This window comes from Homarus americanus, unplaced genomic scaffold, assembly GCF_018991925.1.
Source record: "Homarus americanus isolate GMGI-L3 unplaced genomic scaffold, GMGI_Hamer_2.0 scaffold39675, whole genome shotgun sequence".
Lineage (NCBI taxonomy): Eukaryota > Metazoa > Arthropoda > Malacostraca > Decapoda > Nephropidae > Homarus > Homarus americanus.
Window position 1 is genome coordinate 18,126,879 of NW_024736071.1, and position 6,153 is coordinate 18,133,031.

The following is a 6,153-nucleotide window of genomic DNA, read 5'->3' on the forward strand; positions in this document are numbered from 1 at the left end:
TGTGTGTGTAAAGGAGACTTGTAATGTACTGTATGTAGTGTCTATGGGCCTGAAAATTTTTTTATGCTGTTAAACAATGATGATGTACACATTACCTACCCAACACTCTGGAAATAGTCTCGTGTGACTTATATAACAAGTGTTGGATGTCAGAACTCGTAATTATGTCTCGTGCACGTCTCGCAAAGTTAATTACTGTTATACTGTTATTTTCGCCGTTCTTTTGTTCTTGTTCTTGTAGCTTTTACTCGCTTTATTCTGTTAATTTTCGCTCACTATTCTGTTAACTTTTACTTTAGTCTGTTAACTTTCACTCGTTTTATTGTCAACTCACTCATTTTATTGTTAACTTTGACACTTTCGTTTTACACTGTTAACTGTCACTTTCATATACGTACAGTATTAACGTTCATCCATACTTTCACTTTTTTCTCTTAAACTTTCAATCTTATATGAATCTATTTCTTTTCACCCATATTTTCCTCCATAAACTTTCATTAATACATTCCTCTTTACTGTTACCTTAACCATATTTTCTCTCTTTCTTCATCTACTTTCAACTACCTTTTTGTCTTTAAAGTTTAGCTCCTACTTTCACTTAGTAACTTTTACTCTCATCTCCCAGTAACATCTTTCATTTTATCATTTGTTAGAGTTCATTAAATTTCCTCTCCTTGTTATTTCACTTCTTGCTATTAACTTTTACATTTAGTTTTTTCTTGTAAAATTTCTTGTTTATATTTTCCCTGTTTTAAATTTAACTCGTTTTCCTCTCTTCAACTTTCAATCTTATTTTCTGTTCAACTTTCTCTTAGTCTTCTCCATTGATTTTTTTCCGTACGTAGGATAAACAAACATTTAGAAATATTCTTAGATATAATATTCTAAATTACTAACAACAACAACAACAACAACAACACAGCACAGTGACATAGGTATAGCAAATAGTGCACGTAAGATAAGACATAACAGATTGATACTAATAATAACACTCAAGTATAACATCATAATAATCTTAATAATATATCACAAAACAGTAGAAAGTTCAATCTCGTTATGCGCTGTAAAGTATACTCGTAAAAAATATGTGAACTTTGGTTACAGGGAAATACAAATGAAGAGAGACAAGTTGATATAAGGGATATGGAGAGATAAACAGAATGATAGGTAAGAGGGAGAGAGAAAAAGAACGATAGGTAAGAGAGAGAAAGATAAAAAAATATTTTGGGTATGTAGAAACAATGTTTTCAGTTGAATATACAGTACTCCAACTCCGTGATTGACTGTTGTACGACCAATGAGGCCGTAGGTTATTTGCAGCTCCCCAAACAACGCTCTGGTATAGGAACCAACAGCAACAACAAATGTATATAGCAAGTTTGTATACGTATATCTGTAGATATTTTATGCATACAATATCACGAGGGACGCACAATATAATAAAAGGGTTGGCCACGGTATGCCCAGAATACCAGCCCTGGACCGTAGGGAAGCAATGGTCAACATCAAACACGGCTATAATATTGCATTGTGCGCCCCCCCCCCAAAAAAAAAAATAAAAAAAATAAATAAGTAAATAAAAAAAATAAAATAAAAATAATATTAATAATAATAATAATAATAATAAAATGCAAAGTATGGAGAGTGATCCAGTTTCACAAGCTTGTAAGCCATAAATCTTTGCAAGAAAGATAACAACACATTCGTAATGGTGAAACATAACAACACATTCGTAATGGTGAAAGATTACACATTCGTAATGGTAAATTCAAACCCCTAAAACCTGATGCCCACAAATCTCCGATGGACACAGACAACTGACCGTGACCCTCGAACTATACTTTCATGAAAATCTCGTAACTTTTTTGTTCAACATCCAACCTAACTTACAAAATTCATCAGAATCAGTCTACCCATTCATAAAATATTTGTTTGCACATACACACACATACAGCGAAAACAATATATAGACATGCAGACAAGCAATAACAGGTAAAAGTAGACTGTTTATGCCTGTGAACGACGCCATAAATAGTTTAAAAGACTATATCTATGGAGCTTGACTTCTATTTCATGTGATTAACTTGAAGTGAATATTTCCGGGCCCTGTTGTCAGGCAGATACAAACCAAACACCGTGACCTTTCATAACTACTCCCTCCCTCCCATCCCTCCTCGTCCTCTCTCTCGGGCATCGGAATCTGTGATGTGTGTACAGGATGAAGTACACATGCTGGTGTACTTAAAAATTCCAGGATGATCTGTCTCGCTGGTGAGGGACGATGGCCCCTAACGGTTGAGGTCGCGGGGACATGATAAACTCTCTCAGTGTCCGAGGCGGCCTGGTGGTCATCCTGACGGGGGTGTGAACGAGAGGACGGTAGGCAGCTTTCCCAGGAAATCGAATCAAGGAGCGACGTGATGAGTGAGGCCGTAATGGAGATCCTCTGAGTGGCGTGAGGTGGCTCCTGAACGGGCCAGTGACCTCCCGCCTGAGAGGTGAGTTTTGCAGGGTGACGTGCTTGGTGAGGTGGGGAGGGTGTTGCTGCCAGGGTCGTGACCACACCCCTTCGTGTTGTTTCTGTCTCACAGATAAATTGTTATTATTTGAAGAAGATAATTGTTTGATAAAAGGCACATGTAAGGAGTTCTGTGCTGCTGAGTCAATTGGAAAATATTTTGGACCGAGACTTGCCGTAGGAGAGGACGAAGTTCCCCAGGTATGTTTGTTTAGTACTCGATGATTGTCCAGTAAATCATTGGAGTAGCGATCCTTTTTCCCGTTTATGTGATTGGGATTACTATATGGATCAGAAGGCTGTTTAAACGACAAGGAGTAATATGGAGAAAAATCTAACTTATGTGTACTGTGCAGCGTGTTTTGGTTGTCCTCAGAGATAACCATGTCGTCCAGTGAGCTGCCCGTCGCCTGTGCATCTGGACCAAAATTCAAGTGAATGTTGATATGTACGTCCTTTTTCTCGTTGTTCGAGGGGTCCATGTGGACGTCATATATGCTCCCTGCCGCAATACCTCCCCTACTGGACGCATCAGTTGATTGGTTCACCGCGACACCTCTGTTAGACCCTGCAGTACCTGGTTGGTTCACCGCGATACCTCCTCTGTTAGACGCAGTAGCTGATTGGTTCACCGCGGTACCTCCTCTGTACAACGCAACAGTTGATTGGTTTTGATTATTTGATAGATCTGTCGCAGATTCTTTGGGTTTTATAGCTTGTCGAGATACAGCAGCTGTGTCTCTGGTCTTTCGTGTACTGGTGTTAGCAGCTGTGTCTCTTGCCTCTGTACTGGTGTTAGCAGTTATGCCTCTAATCGTTCGTGTACTGGTGTTAGCAGCTGTGTCTCTTGCCTCTGTACTGGTGTTAGCAGCTGTGTCTCTTGCCTCTGTACTGGTGTTAGCAGTTATGCCTCTAATCGCTCGTGTACTGGTGTTTGCTACTGTGTTTTGAGTCGTTTGTGTACTAGTAATAAACCTGTTTTTCTTATGTTCAGGTAAGGGTAGCCGAGGGTATCTTGTAGGCTCCAGAAGGGACTGAACAAGAATGGCGTCACTGGCAGATATATTCGTAGGGTTGACTTTCAGCGTTCGCGGTGAAAGTATACTGTAGTGAGAGGACAGGGGCATCATCCTGTGATTTTTCAGTCGATCGATTTGTTCTGGCAAGAGTTGCTCGTTGGTCTGTGTTTCACGTGTTGTCCCATTTGCCTTCTCCACACTCACAGACCCTGTGTCGGGTGTACTATACTTGTACAGGTCCTGCGTGGCACTACCCATCATGTCGGTGTCAGCCACCTGGTTACTTCTCTCCGCGAAACCCTCCGGAACCTGAATGAAATAATTCTGGATTACTTGTGGTCGCTCGGCGTACAACTGTGCTGCTAGGTAAGGGTTTCCTTCTGTCTGGCTGAAATCTTGCGTGGAACTGTTACCACTTAACAAGTTTTCTTCACCAGTCTGGCTAAATGGAGGGTTTCGAATCGAAGAGCTCCTGAGAGGACTAGATACCTGTTCACCCCCTGAATTGTGGTGGCCGGCAGAGGGTAAGGTGGAGCGTGTTAGCTGCTGTTTTGGTCGGTTGGTTGGGTGGTCAACTGGGTCAGGGTGCGGCGGCGTGAGAAGCTGAACAGGGGGTGAGGGTTGTCTGACTTGAGTATTTGGACGCCTGTTACGTGATCCGCGAGGAGGGCTGGTGATAGCATTTTCGGGTGAAACTGTAGATAAACGAGACTGTGTGTGTGGATTTTGTACCGACAGTGAGATCACAGGCCGGAAGGTGGATGGGATCCCAGGCAGTGTAGAGTCTGTATTGGATGCCACATTAGACGTCAAACCTTTGAGTGATGTGGATGATTTGCTGCCATGCTGACGGTTGTTTGGTGTCTGCTGGTTTTTTGTGACCATCGGAGATTCAAATTCTACTGAAGGGATGGCTTTTGTGTTATGGGCATTGACAGCAAAGGCACTTTGGCTTCGGCTGCTTGAATTAACTGGAGATGCTTCCACTGAGGACTCTTCTGAATTGTCCCGACGTGAATTATTTGTATTAGTAAAGCGTTTATTCTTTGATTTGTTCTGCAGTACTGACAAATACCTCCTCACGCTGCGTGGTATATCCTGCAGGTCGATGCTAATCTCCTCAACATCCCGCTGCCTCTGCCTTCCTACCGTGGCGAACTCTGTTGCAGCTGAGACGAGGCGGCCGTCCACATTTATGACCACGTCCAGCGGTACCACCGACCCGTCAGATTTGACCTGACGTAAAGACAGAATAAAGTTGTTTTCGCCAGTCCTGGACACCTGAACGTCGTCGTCAACACTGACTCCATCTAAGTCGCTTAGTTCCCCGAGGCTGATATCTTGAGAATTATTATCCGTGTTTTCGTCGGAGAATAAATCACTCGACGAGACATCGAACTGTTGTTGATTATTCTGGCTGTCTGTGAACGTCGATGTGAATTGTGAATTTGAGAACTCGTCAGTAAGTTTTGTGAAGGTGTGCATTAATTTTGGTGTTGGGGTTGGGGAGCTGAATATTGCGGTTGGAAGGACTGGCACAAAGCTTGTTGTTGTTGTGGTGGTGGGTGGCTCCGGCGTGGTGGTTGTGAACGTGGCGAGAGGAAGAGGAGTGATGGGCGTGTGTAAACCGAATGTTTGGGCGAAGGAGTTGGACACGGGGCTGATAGGCGTGGGCTGAGAGATGGAGTTGATAGGTGTAGACTGAGAGTTGACGTTGATGGGCGAGGGCTGGGAGATGGCGTTGAAGAGCCCGGGCTCGGAGATGGCACTGACGGGTGTGGGCTGGGAGATGGTGATGCTAGTGTGGCGTTGGAAGGTAGCGAGGGGCGAGAAGGGTAAGGACTGAGGCGTCACTTGATTGCTTACGGGTGTCGGGGTGACGGTGGGTGACTGATGGTGAGAATTGACAACACTGGTCTGTCTGCCGATGTGTATGGAGCTGCTGAAATCGCCAAGCTGCTGCTGTTGCCGTTGGTTCCACCACTTATGTGACTCCTGCTGTTGGCCGGGGCTGGAGCCCAGTTGGCCGGGATCCTCACTGATGAGAGACTCACCTCCTGAATTCTTGTTTCGGGTGAATCGTTGAGGCTCAGTGAGGGTGTGGCGGGTGTTGGTGGTTCCTGCAGTGGAGTGGGGGTTGAGCTGGATGCCCTCCTGGCTGGGGAATGATGGGGTCACTTCGGTTCCGGCATCTTCCTGACTCACGTGGCAGAAACATCCTGACGGAACCTTGAAGGCAGCGAGGAACACTCCATCATCAGGGGTCTGTGGGTCCACGGCGGCCATCTTGTGTATACTATACCGCTGGCGGCATGATGATGTCACAGTCTCAGGCATGAAGCTGCATCGTTCCCCGGCACCACTGTAATGATGTCAGGAGGATTAGGTAAGGGTAGGTTAGATTAGTTTAGGTGAGGTAAGGTTAGATTAAGTTAGGTGAGGTAGATTTAGATTAGGTAAAGTTAGATTAGGTAGGCAGTACAACATTAGGTTACGCTAGTCATCTTATGATAGGGCAGTGCAAAAGTTTTATTAAATGGCTTAATATAGTACCTCAATGCACAGTGCACTTGTGATTACAGAAAAGAATGTCAAATACACCGAACACATCTGAAT